Genomic DNA, 14934 nt, shown 5'->3' with positions numbered 1-14934 from the left:
CCTATTTCTTGTCACTATAAGCCTATAACGGCGAGGATTTTCACCAATAAGTCGCCACATAAAATTGATCTTTGTTGAGTAATAACGGCAACATTTATAGCTCACCGTTAAAGGGTGAACCAACACCAGCGAAAAATCTCGCTGGAACTAGGAACACCATTGGATTCCAAGGTACAGACTTTGCATCAGACCCAACACACAAAAACAAGTCAACATTTTAGATCCAACATGGATTCCAATATGTAGTATTGGATCTAACAACATGGATCAGATCTAGTTCAGACTAAGTTAGGATCTGACATCCCTAATACCCAAACCCGGGCTTGAACTTCTTACACGTCAGTTCAGGTTAATTTTTGTCTAATTTTGGACCTGATGTGAAAAATGTCCCTATAAAACTTGATCCATTTAATCTGATTAAAACATAGAACTTATAATAAAATTCCTAAATTAAAATCATACAAAAGTGACCCAAAACTTGATTCATATCTAGCAGGTTTCAGACCAATTTTTAGTCCCAATTCCAATCTGAGTCTGAAATGAGACCCTATACCCTACCCAACTCAGTTACACTACTAATATATAGGGCAACAATAGCACTTGTTCAGAACTAGAACTCAAAGCAAAGAATTTTGTTTTTTAGGACAAAATTAATTTTTCTTGATCATAAAGATAACGGCTGCATGATGCATCTTTTTTAAAGGTAAAACAAGAATTTCAATACATCCACGACTTTATAAAAAGTATGTGGGTTGTGCACTCAAGAATCAAACCATTATAGTGATTTTTTACATGCAAACAATACATCCACGGCTTTGGCTTTAGATTCTTTTGGCAGCCATCCTCTCGCCAACTTTGAAGCCAATGCATGTGATGCAATGTTTCTTTAAGCACGAAACTGACTCATTTGTTCTCTTATTACCTGCTACTTGGCTGACTACTGGTTCTGCATCAGAATCCAGTTTCATTGATCAGCTTTCTTTCTTAGCAGCCTGGCAGTTCGCCGCCAATGGAAATTCTTGAAAGGCTCGCCATCTCTGTTGCATAAATACCACTTATCAGTAGTCACATAAAGTTTACATTTTCTTTTGAAAAGGGTTCATACAACTTGATTGCTACAAGTTTTGTGTAGAATAGCAATTGTCATCTAGCATGTAAACAAGACAATTAATGTACCTTCTCCTTCCACTTCTTTTGATACTGCTCATACTCAACAGTTCCTGCATAGAAGAATTAAGTGCAGAAATAAATTGAAGTTATTATATCCTTCAGAAAACTATGAGAAAAATTAATTAAACATGCAGAGAAATGTGAAGATTAATTGCTTAGAAATATCATACTGAAACATTGACATTATAATAAAATGAAAAGGAGCAGAAACATAGTAGAAACTTCTAATTTGCAAGTATAAAAAGCATACACCTAAGAATAATTAATAAGCTTGATCTATAAGTCTTCTAAGGCAAAACATAAATTAACTAAGCATTTTTAAATATTTTATCTTTTGAAACAATGAAAAGTGAATGAAGATTAAGCAACATGCACATCTATTTTAACAAAACATAAACTGAATGAGTGGAAGAAGGGAGAGTGCCTAGATCACAAAACTTATCTATGAAAAAGGAAAGAAATATATATATAATAAGCTATTAATTCTGCTGGTTGGCTTGCTCTTCAATTAAAAATGAAACCTTTTAAACTAAAATAAAGATATGGGGAGAGTAAACACTTACCTAAGATGTGAAGCATCTACTTCTAATGGCAATTGAGCTCATCCTTCGACATCTCTTTAGTTCTCGAGGATGAAGATATGAAATAAGAGGTATCATGGTTTTCAATGCCTGTTTGACAATATAAAGTTGTTGTAGTTGATCTTTAAAGTTCCATTCAAGTAAATACGTTAAGTAATACTATAAAGACAAATTAGTTAAGTTACACTATGGTCAAAATACAAGACTTAGAATAGTGATCTCTTTGCATCACAAGATTACTCCAATAAAAACCAAAATTCTTAAATAATAAATGCAATATTTACAAAAGGAATCTTAGCCCTACTTTTAATTTTTTGAAGATTGAAAAAGTCATCAAAGTGTGAGGGGCAAAAACATGAATCAAATTCCCTTTTTTTGCAATGACCAGATGCTTATATGCGTAAAGATTTTGACAGTCAAGAAGATTAAGCATCCATGTATGCAATGCTTAAGACATGTAGTTTTTCCCTTTAATTTTGGATTTCATACTTCAAATTTGAAAAAAGAAGAAAAAAAGAACACCTAGAACTCCTATATGCAAAAGTTAGAAACAATTAAAAAAGCAAAAGATTAAAAAAATGTATAGCATATCTCAACATACCACACACGGTGTCGTTGTCACCATTCTTGATTGGATTCTTCTTATCATATGAAGATGGAATGCAGTGAAGGGTATTTATATTGATAGGTAAAACAGTCTTATATGGCATTTTTAGATCTATAACTATATTTGTTTTACACGTTATATACCGAGAGGAAGAGCGGAGATATGGTTGGTAGGAAAATCCTTATCCTTCAATGCACAATTGCTTGTTAAAGAAATATTTGATTTATTTCTATAATCGTGTTGATTCACACGGTATCATGAAGCAAAGACACAAGAGGAAGGATAGGTGGTTCACTTAAATAAAAATGAGAAAACAGCTATTCTTTAATGAAATTATTGCCTTTCTCATAGATCTTAGTTGACACATGCAAACATAGAAAAAATATGATAGGAAAAACAAACTTTTCATAGATAAGGGAAAATTTCCCCATCCATTCTTGGAAGAGAAGATATATGAAAAATGGTAAGTCTTATAATTGGTAGATTTAACAGTACTTATAAAACACACGGTTTTTGATGCATTAGTATGTATTGACACAAATTTGTTTTTGGTTTCCGAAACCAACTTTGATTGTTAGTCCTGGACATCATATCATTCCATGACTAATTGAAAATCAAGATGTATCCGTTCACATTCCAAGAGTTTCAAGGTGTGAACCTTTTATACTTCATTATTCATCAAGAATACAAAGTATTCCAGAAAAAAAGTTAGTATATCTCATCTCAATCATCATCAAGCGTACACTCAAATCTTTTTAAAGGGTATTTTTAAAGTCCTATTTGATAAAATATTTTTGAAAAAACATTTCTAAAAGATTTTCAGTGTTATAGGGTCTTTTAAAAGATAATCCATTTTTGCCATATTTTGACCCATGAAATAACATCATCAACCACTTTTAACCAATAGCTTTCCAAAAAGCAAAAAACACTTCGATCCAACGTTAGAGTGAAGAGTTGTGGCTAAAACTTGTTTTTGCAATTTGAAATAACTTGTTTAAAAAGTAAGGCACATTTTGAGGGCACTTTTAATAATTTTAATTGTTGAATTTGGTTTTAAGTCCAAAAGATTGATTATATAAGAGGATGTTAGCACTAAATTGTAAATCAAATGGACTTGAATCCCCAGATATAGGCATTTTCATGTAACATATCAGAATGGGTATAAGCCAAATTGGGTTTTTGACTCAAACCTGATCCATATCTACTTTGATCATCACTAGTTGACCCAATTGGCGACGATCTAATATAGATCAGGTCTAGATTTAATCAAATCTGACTTGATCAAGATCCCAATCCAATTTGGTTGTTGCCAGTTGACCCAAGTTGTCACAACCTAATTGGGTTTGGATCAGGTCTAGAATTGATTTGACCTGAATGGTAGGTTGGTGATGATGCCACTGGATTTGATCGAATTTAGATATGATCCAAACCAAATAAATCATGGTGAGAGGGTTTAGACACCTCAATTTTGACCTAGTTGTCTTGAGTTAAGGTCTCATTTCAGAAAAATCAGTTGCCCCAAGTCTTTTTGGCATCCTCCAAAATTTTGCTACATATTTAGCCTACAAAACAACATCAATATTTTTATCCAAAAGAGAGTTCAAACAAGAAAATCTCATATTTTCAACATGATGAAAATCAAGTCATTTCGATATCAGAATGCAAATTTATAGCCAAAACAAGTTGATTTGTCTCGTCAAGAACCTATTTTTAGGTAGGGTTTACTTTGAGTATGACTTTGACCCTTAAATATATCTAATTTGATTTTTCATTAAAAAAATGATTTAAAGTAGAAGATATTATCTTTTCAAAGCATTAAACTGTACCTCAAAAGGATGCAAAGTTAGACTTATGACCAAAACAATTAAGTATATCAATGCAGTTGGGGTCATTTTTGTTTGATAAGTCAGAATTTTTTTGTCTGATGACAAGTCAAGAAATTTAACTTGTTGTTAGACCCAACTTTTGAATTGTCATGAGAAACCTTTGACTTGTCATTTAAAAGAAAGAATTGTCATCAGACAAAGGTCGAAAACCCTCATCGTTAGATAACTTTTTGTCATTGTTAGATAGAAAGGTGACCATTTTGGCTTGGGACATGCGTGAAAACAAGGATAGGGCTTGTCCCACCTTTCAAAACCTTAAAACCTCATGGTTAAGCCTTTCCTAAACAACAAATAAGCCCATCCAACATGTCATAAACTTGTTTTACTTAACTACCAAAATACCCTTTAAGGTAAACCTTGCAGCTTGGGCCCAGTAGTTCTTACACCTCAAATAGCTAGCCAATCAAATCACACCTATTGTACATCAATTAAATATGAATATCTAGACTCAAAATCGATAGAAACTAGGTTCTAGATATGAGATCCAAAGTCCAGAATCTGCCTCAAACTGTATAAATAGAGGCCTGCCCCCTACTTCAAGAGAGAGAGAGTTGAGGAGAGCTTAGACCTGAGTGAGGACATCCTATTGCATTGAGCCTAGCCTAGCCTAAACGTCTCAATTATGTTTGAGCCTACCTAGTCAACCTAACCTACCCTTAGGCGCCCAACCTACCTAGTCAACCTAACCTAACCTAAACGTCTCAATTATATATCTGTTTTAAAAACCAAAATTGGAAGAAAGGTGTGCTCAGTTTGAAATGCATGATGGCAATGGACAGAAATTAGATCTGAAAAATACCGCCCAAGGTTACTTTCAATTCTATATTATGGGCTGCTATTTCAATATCCAACCATGAAGAATAATATATCACTGACATCTTGAAATAGAAATTGGCATCAAATAGTGAGTTAATTAATTACAATATTGGTTGCATGATATTATGTAAGTCCTTTATATGAACGACATTTTCTCCAATGCTAATCGGAAAAAAGAAAAAAACCCAATACAGAAAAGTGTTTGCTCCAAGGAAGCAGGTCAGCAGAAAAAGATAGTGAATTCAGTCTGCTTTATATATGGGAAATTGGTTTGATTCTACCTTCCTTGTAGAACCATCTAAGTTTGCACACTTGGATTTTCTTACTGCATATGGACGGAAGTCTTGCACTAACGTTGCATGCAATTGAATGCCTTGTTTTCTAGAGCAATGGTTGAGTGTGCAGATGCAACATCCTGGTTCAGGACAAGTTGTGACTTATGATCCAAGTTGGATTTTGGGCAACCCATCGGATCCAGTTTTGTTAATTTGGATCAGGTTGCCTTAGCTGCACCTGTGCCAATCAACATGAAGTTGCAGAACTGACATGGGAAGATGCCTATTAGCCTTTCATATGGTTTCACATTTTTAAATTCTGTACAAGTTATTTCATTTTTTTATACATTCTTTCCACAGAAAATGGGAATTTACACTTAGATTTCTTGGGGCAGGAGAATTGTTTCAATTCCACTAAAATTAGTTCATTTTTTCTACATCAATAAATGACGAAAATACATATACATTATCTGGTATTGGTTAATAGTGAATGCAAGTAATCCTTACACGGGGTTCCTCCTTGCAATTGTTAACATGTCTCAGATTTTCCTCGTGAATATTGAAAGCAAGCACTAAGTCCAACAAATCATCCGATTCAATAACATAGAAACCAGATATCCATTGCATAGCTCCTCAGTGATGGGCCTCAGGTAATAACTTTGTTAAAGACCCCCAAAAACCTTTTGCATGAATGATCAGTGTGCAAATATTTTAACCGCACTGCCTCCTTTGCATTAGACATGACCATTTTATGAACTCTTCAAACTGGATTTGCTTCATGTAATAACTGGAAGAATACTGAGTTGGTGAAGTCTAAGGTGTTTGAAGCACACTCCCATGAAGGATTGATCAAACTTCAACTCAGCTGGTTCTGCTGCCGAAAATGGAGGAAAGGAATACAGACTTGCTTTTTTAAATTGACCCACATTTTCCCACTATCAACTAAGGAGGCTGTACATACCATGCCGAGCTTGTCATGGAACTTGCATGAAAGAAATGAACCAGAACCATTTCATCCGATTGAAGCAGAGATCAGCAGGGAACGTCTTGAGGATATTGCTGACATCCAAGGGAGATTGGTTTGGAAGATTTGGACACGTTGCTATTCGGTATCGCGGTTGCACAAGACGGTAGGCCTCTCCCCTAGCTAATCAGCATCTGTTGATCTAAATCATCTTGGTTAGTTAGACTGAATTGATGTGGATCTAAATGCACTGGCGATCAGGTGACTGAATTGGGAACTAAACAAGTCAATCAAAACATGATAATATTCGGAGAGGTGGTATACATGATATACATTCAAGGATGTCAACAAAGTACTCTTTATCTTCTCCTTTATCCCTTTCTACATGCATGATATGCTTTGGTTTTAGATTCTATTGTAGTTATCTTATATGTTCACATGAAGCCAATGTATTTGGTGCACTAGTTCTTTTTCAACTCATAGTTTCAAAGAGTTCTAGAATTAAGTGGCATCCATCAAACATTGGCTAGTCATTTGTTTGTCACCCAATTGAGAGTCAAGTGGCTACTTGGACAGAGTTGTTCTAGAATTAGTCATGTTGCATGAATCAGGACCTACAGAAGTCCCACATGTTAGTTATTTAGGCAACCAACATGGGGACACTATTGGTATAGATAAAAGTGGAACTAATTAAAGTGATGTCACATGGTACTATAGGACTATAGGCTAAGGTGTGGACATGTTTCAGGTTTGATTGATCAGACCTATCTCCTTCCAATATGGATAGGAAATTCATAATTTTAGATCAATAATCGTGAAACTGGTTCATTTATTATCATATTACCTGACATCTCCACTGATTTCTGGTTTTTTATTTTGGAACTCATCTCCAGGACCGATTAGGCTCCAAAGTGAGCTCAGCATCTTGTTGATGGGAATGCCAGTGTGCTTCCCACCTCTGTTACATAAAATTCACATATCAATCACCAATGAAGTGCCTGCTTTATGTTAGAAACAGTATCTGTAAGACCTGTCTCTATGACATAAATATGAAGATAACCATTGCCAATGATACAAAAAGACATCATTGCCAAATGTACCTTCTTTGACTTCTTCTTTTGATACTGCTCATACTCAATACTTCCTGGAAAATTGCAGATAGAGATTGAAATCATCAATGAATATTTTTCAAGAAATTTTACAATAAATGGTTAAGCATGCACAAAACTTCCATGTTAACTTTATAAAAATTGCCAAAATGAAATGATGTTACTAAAGAAAACTATGACAAAAAGCAGCTTGAAAACATATAGGTACAAACTTGTTTCATTTGTACATGTTTCTTAAAATACATAAACCATAATGGAAAGAAAAAAAGGAAGAAAGAAGGTCAGTCTGTCCAAATAAAAAGAAAAAACCAAAGTTTATTAAAAATCAGCCACATCGTCTAAGCTTGATTACAATCAACAAGAAAATACACTTGCAACTTTTCAAGACAAACAAAGAGATAGAGAGAAGTGAGCACCTCCTAACTCATGAAACATCTACTTCCACTAGCAATTGAGCTCATCTTTGTATGCCTATTTACTTTCCCAGGACGAATAATTAGAATAAGAGGTAACATGGTTTTTAAAGTCCTCAAGATATTATACAGTTGATGTAAGACTCGAGCTTTTTCAAAAAAATAATAATAAAAAATATATATGTTTGGATCCAGGTTAGATCCGATCGGATCTAGGTCGCAGACCCCCCCCCTCCGCCCTCGTGTTCTATTTAAAACCCCCACAGGGAGGTTTTCTTTTTTAAAACACCTGTGAAAGAGAATGCTGAGAATGAAAGAAACATGCAGACGAAGGAAAAATGTTGTTATAATTGAATCAATGCATTCGTGGGATACAATACGCTTTATACATAAAAGAAGGAGATATGTTACAAAAATGTTCAGCACAATAACTGTATTATTTGATTGATAATACAATCAACAATATTAAAACATGCAAAATATGGTAATTGTAATGCCCTATTTTTTGAAACAAAAAATTTAAGGATTTTTTTTTTCTTTCTTTAATGTAATAATGCAACAGTCACATCAACAGACTCGTTCCAATCGTACCAAGTACTAGACGGCCCACCTGAGCGCAAGCGTGAGCGTGTCTTAGCCTTCTAGTACAAGGTCCAGTACGAGACTACCATCAACAAATCTGATTGAACCATTACATATAAGAAATTCTTTAAAACTAGTATTTCATCATTGGCCTTGCCTTAACCGAATTTATCTCTAGGGAGTTAGCCTGCGCATGCATTGACATTTTATAGCTCTGTAGAACCAAGTTTAAAATTAAAGCATTCAAATGACAAAATCTTTAAATTATTATTTTTCAAGAAACATAATAGAAACTCTTTTTAAAATACAGTTCAAGCCTTGGGCAGGCTACAGACACAACACACAAGTATGAAACTAGAATAATTAAATCAAACCATGTATTTAATAAATCAAATATTAATTTCAAACTTTATTAGAGTTAACAGGATTTAATCAAATAAACAAATATCAAAATATTAAGTTTCCTCAAAGCCGTAAAAAACTATGACCTTCTTGGCGCCACTTCGAGCCTACGATTATCACCCATCGGCCTATTTATTACCTAAAATATTAAAAATAAAGGCATAAGTCCACAACCTCAGTAGGTAATCACCAAACACGTGAACATAAATATTCCAATTACATAAATAGGCATTGGCACATTTTCACATATTATCTAAATCATGAAATATCACAATATCAGAATTAAGCATAATTTATAATTAATCATGCTTGCATTCATATTTCAGAAATAAACATGCTACAATGCTTCATGCCAATGAAATAACAATTTATGCATAAACTGAATATTATAATGATTTCATTCTGATTTCTTATGTGCCACTTTTTCTCACGCTCGAAGGTACACTCTCGGGTTCCTAACTTCGATTCATCCAATCCAATGAGGGGTATATTATACCATATATTTTATTAACCTCATTAAACTGAAAGAACATGCAACCTCACCTCGAGGTCTCACTGGAGCGGTCCGTAACCGAGAGAACTCTCAGTGGTCCAGCGCAGAATTGATTCATACTCTACAAATATTTTGGACCTACTATCTAGGACACATGGTAGTCTGAGCCTCCCACGACTTGAGACAGGGGACCAGGAGATGCCACCACTCTTCAAAATAAAACAACAGTCACGCGATCGTGTGTACCGCCACTTTTTCTAAAGTGAGCCCCAGTCCAAAGGAACTGTTTCAAATGAGTCATGGGTGTTATTTAATTATTAAGCTCATAAATTAAATTATATGTGCTCACCACATATACACCCGGGCTCACCAGCCCAATCTCCCACTGAAGAATTCATAAGGAAGTCTATTTTTGATCATCCAGATCTCATAGTTTACACTGTGAGCCCGGCCTCCACAAGGCAATTATGTGATTATATGCATGGATATCTTTTCTGTCTCTGGTGCATCATAGGCACCCATAGGTTCCACCGAACCCTGGCTCACACTAAGCCTCACACACATGCTCATATCATATATCATTATCACCATGTTATATGCTCACACGCATAAATAAAGACTGCAACTACAGACAATTCATGATCATGCTTAAACAAGCAACAATATGTGTATCAATTCATTTTACATTGATCGTGCCTTATAATATTCAATGTGCATCAACATGCATGTCATATGAATGGTTATAAAATAAAGGTTTCAGTTTGCATGCATATTGATCATGCATACATTTTTCATGTTTATTAATCTTAATTTATGCATGATCAATGACAAAATCTCATTAAAAACCCATATTTATTGTTGTTTTTGAGAATCCGCTTTGAAATTGAATTTTTGAGAAAAATCCCATTTTTTATTCGGCCCTACATTTTTTATATTTTTATTAGATATAATTTTTCTAATTTATAATTTAGATTAGATTAGGACTTCATCAATTGTCTCTAATTAGTTTTAGGAAAAACCCCTTTTTGAAAAACTTGTTTTTCAAGAAGCGACCTTTTTGGAATTATTAAAAATTTATCGTATCTCTTTTGAAAAGCTGATTTTTAACCTAATGGGGACTATAAATAGAATTATTGAGGGCTGAAAACATGTTTTTTCTAGCAACCCTCTTGCTTCCCTTGCCTCTTGCCTCCATCTTCCCTTCTCCCTTCTTCTTCCTCATTCTTGGCTGATTTTTTTTCTCCTTCTATTTCCCCTTCTTCTTCCTCTTTTTATTCTTTATTTCATCGATCCTCTAAACCCATTTTCATCAGCTTTTCTTACCTTCTATGTCGATGAAGCGTGTATGCAGCTAGGATCAACCATCTTCTCTTCTCAATCCCTCCATTAGAGATGATCTGTGACAGGTCACTTCTTTCTCCCCCATCTCCGTAGTTTAAGATCATAGCATTGCATGCATATTTTCTGCATTATCATAGCATAGATCACATCTGAATTTTATTCATCTCGTTTATCATATAAAAATATAGTTTAGATGCATCGAAGTAATATGTTTCATTCTATTTTCATGTTTTACTCTGTTTCTATTTGATCGTTCTAGCTATTAGCGTAAACATTAAGTCTTTTTAGTTGCTGTATTTTTTTTCATTGATTAGTTTTCTTTCTGTTGTTGTGAAGATCACGCAGAGCCATTTGATCGAACACGATCAGGCCTATTGGACGTTTCATAAAGACAAAATTTTTTTATTGTAGGTCATGATCTGCTCACGATCATGAACTGCAGCGCTCAGGTTTCAGCCATCACAACATGAAAACGTTGTGCTCAAAATCGTTAGCCCACAACGTCAATCATGTTGTACAGCATGATTAACGATGTGCAGGTGTAATAGTTGTGCTAGTTTCAGCCACCACAATAGGCCTGCGTTGATTGACTTCATGTTATGTTAATTTTTGTCAATATGTTAGATATTTATTACATGTTATGTTAGTTAGATTAAAATTATTTGATATAGTGTATACTTATCTAGTAGTAGTGCTATATGTTGCCTTAGTTCATTAGTTGGTTCATCATTTGTTTACTTCATAACGTTATTTAATTTTGTTATTTTATTTTATTTCCTAATTTGTTTATTCCCTTAGTTGATAGTGTTGTGTTAGATTTGGTTTACATTAGATAGGTTTAAATTATTTTTCCTTGCATAGACATTAAGTGCATTGCTTTAAGTGTTTTATTTACATTAGACGTCTAGTATTTCATTTTTGTTGATAGTTTTAGTTATGTATTATATTAGATCATATGTTTTAGTCATTTCACTTCATTAGCAGCATTTGAGTTTATTACTTATATAATTTAACATTTTTAGTTCATTTGCTTGTTTTGAAATACTTTGATTACATGTAGTAGGTTGGATTAATTTCTGATATTATGTGGGTTAGTTATTCATCATTAGGTAGTGGTTGTAGCTTAGGATAGTGTTCTTATTACTTTAGTTAATTAAATTATGTTGAATTCATATTATTTATTTTGGAGTTACAAGCTTTCTTTATCATGCATAGTTAGTTAGAGAATTAGATAGTCGATTTTTACATTTTGTTCTTTGATTATTGCATAGTAGGTTAAATTTTTATTTCCACTTTTATTTATTAAGTTATATTTATAAACCGTACAGCTGAATTTCTTGAATTAGTTATCCATTAGTGTGTTGCAATTTAGTTTTTTTTTTATTGTTAGTTAAGTAGTTTGTTATGCTATTTCGTCACTTAGTGTAGGTTGTTACAAGTTGATTTCTTGAAATAGTTTAGTTCATGTTTTGTTTTGTTTTGTTTAGTTAATTCAAATCTTGTTTTAGCTGAATTCTTTTTATCATTAGTTCTTAAATTCTTGTTAGTTTTTCTCGTACTACTTTGTTTTGTGTTTTTGTGTTTTGCAGGGAAGGGTTGGACGTGCAAGTGAGCCCTTTTTGTGCCCTAAAAGTACCCTCTGCTCTCAGAAGTGCTCTCAGAAGGCCCTCATAAAAGCAAAAGTTCAAGAAAACATGCATTACCTCAAGAAGGGACAAGAAGACTCGAAGCACTAAAGCCTTTTCTTTTAGTTTTAGCTTAGGATTTTTAATTCTTTTATTTTATTAATTGGGTTGTAATAAGATCATTTATTTATTTTGTTTAAGCCATCTGCGTAGGGTTGTACTCCCTTAGTTAGTTAATTATTGAATTAATTCTTTTTATTTTGGCAATAAAGAGTAGTTTAACTTGTGTGTTTGAATACAAGTTTTTCCCGTTCCCTGAGTTCGACCCGGACTCCACCACTCGTGTGAGCCGGTTTTTATTTTTAGTGTTTGGCTTTCACATTGTTTTTATATAAAATATCATTTTCAAAATTGTTTTTCAAAACTCACACCACATATCAGCTCAAATTTCAAGATAACATCCATAATCATGCTGGACAATGTAAAATACATTCAAGCAATCATACATGACCTCATATGTAAATTTGAGTCCCTGTTAACCTGTTTTTGGAAAACCCACTGAAAATTTTAGATACCGAATTACACTTTCTGAATTTTAATGATAATGCTCTTATGTCTTATGAAAACAATTCAAGAAACAGAACCTAAAAATTTGTTGCAAAAAAATCACAAAAAATCCTGGACTAAACCCTATTTAGCAAAAAATATAAACCAGATCCTGTTATCTACAAACGTTTATCCCAGTTTGGGGAATTTCTCAAGACCTACAGAAAACGCTTTTTATAAAACCTTTTTTACAAAACCTTTTTTACAATATATATATATATATATATTACTTTTCTCCCAGATTTTTCCTAATTTATTTTGATGAGTTTTTATTGGGTATTTAAAATCAACAAAATCGTGAGTCAAAACAGTCTTGCAGATAGGGCAAAAAACCAATGCTCTGTTGCAAAAGAAGTTTTGGCCTCAATACTGCTCCAAACAAAATGATTCAAGAGTCTAAATTTAAGCTCTAGATGTTTATAATACTCTAGTATTTTTAATTTTATTTATTGACTTCATTTTCAATGAGTTATTAATTTTGTTTTAAAATAGGTCGAGATAAAAAAACGGGGACAAAAAATCAAGATCCAAAATCATGCAAGATTCATTAAGAAAGAATAAGATTCAAGGTAAAAATCCATAAAATTATGACTTTTTTTATGCTCTAATCATGTTTATATCATCATACAATAATTATTTGCTCAGATACATGCTAATCTTGCTGAAACAAATAGCATACATCATCTAAGAATCGTAAAACCATCAAGAAATGGCTCGAATAAAGTTTCATCTATGTAAGAATCATAATAAACCCTAATCAATCATGAAAACATGAATTCTTTATACATTAACATGCAATTTAATCATGCTAAACATGAAATAATTCATCATACATGCTTAGATCAAATTTCTTTATAAAAAACAACAAAGCTCTAAAAATGTTTTTGCCAAAAACCTTCATTAAAATTATCTTTCGCATACAAGAACATAGATTCAAGCATATAACAAATTTTTAGATCATATAAAACCTATATTTCATTAATATAAACTAAGATTAATATACTAATCATGCTGAAACAATAAGATCTAACAAAAACATTAAAGAACCTATCTCCAAATTATTTTTTTTCTTTACAAGCCCATAAATCATCTTGTTTCAAAAACCACTTTTCTTTTTCTATTCTTTAATCTGGCCCTCAAGAGCATCTACAACCTCAAAGAAGAAGAAAATTCACCAGCACATGCTTTATGTTCATGGATTGAAGAAATAAAAAAATATCAAAAGCATTAGAAATTTTGTTGTCAACCATCATCATGCTAATGCTATATATTTAATAGGCATTTTGACCTGAAATTATTGAAGGTCACTGAAACATGTTTTGTTTTCATCATTGTGATGATGAAGAGGATTAAAGAAGTGAAGAATGCTTTGGTTAGCATGACGACTAATGAGAATTAGACATTCTATTATACTGATGATGATGTCAAGGCTCAAGAAATTAAGAAAATCATTATTGATGATGAGTTTTAGGAAAGAGTCATATATTTTCTTCAATTTACGCAACCTATTTGGAAAATGTTGAAAGAAGTTGATAAGTATCCATGCTTCACAAAGTTTATGAAATGTGGGATAATATGATTGAAAAAATATAAGTTGTAGTTTTCAAGTATGAAGGAAAAAATCATGCATTTGATGATTCAAATTTTTTTAACCATATTCATTCAGTTTTAGTCAGAAGATGAGATAAGAGCAACACACTTTTGCATTGCATGACACATTATCTTAATCTAAAATATTATGCAAAAAAGTGGCAAGAAGGTGATATTGGTTGTGTCCCTCCAAATTTAGACCCAGAGCTATCAAGGCATAGAAATATATGTATGACAAGACTTTATCCAAAATCACATATTCTAAATCAAGTCACATAAGAGTTTGAAATTTTTTCATCTTCAAGATTATATGGATAGACATTACTCGTGAGAGAGAAGGATAATATAGATCCTATTACATAGTGGTCAACATTTAGATTAAAAACACCTCTTCTCCAACGTCTTGCATCACTACAAGAAAAACGTTAATTAGCGACAAAAATTTGTGACAAAAATAATCTGCTGCAAATTTGT

The 14934-nt window shown here is 32.9% G+C and overlaps 1 pseudogene; it reads right to left on the bottom strand.

The window, feature by feature from the left end:
• Nucleotides 1-971: 971 nt before the first annotated feature.
• LOC149843284 (F-box protein SKIP2 pseudogene) overlaps nt 972-14934 on the bottom strand; it is a 61657-nt pseudogene continuing 47694 nt past the window's right edge.

The sequence above is a fragment of the Nuphar pumila genome, chromosome 3 (genome assembly GCF_984573655.1).
Source record: "Nuphar pumila chromosome 3, dmNupPumi1.hap1.1, whole genome shotgun sequence".
Lineage (NCBI taxonomy): Eukaryota > Viridiplantae > Streptophyta > Magnoliopsida > Nymphaeales > Nymphaeaceae > Nuphar > Nuphar pumila.
This window is presented reverse-complemented; position numbering and strand designations above follow the sequence as displayed.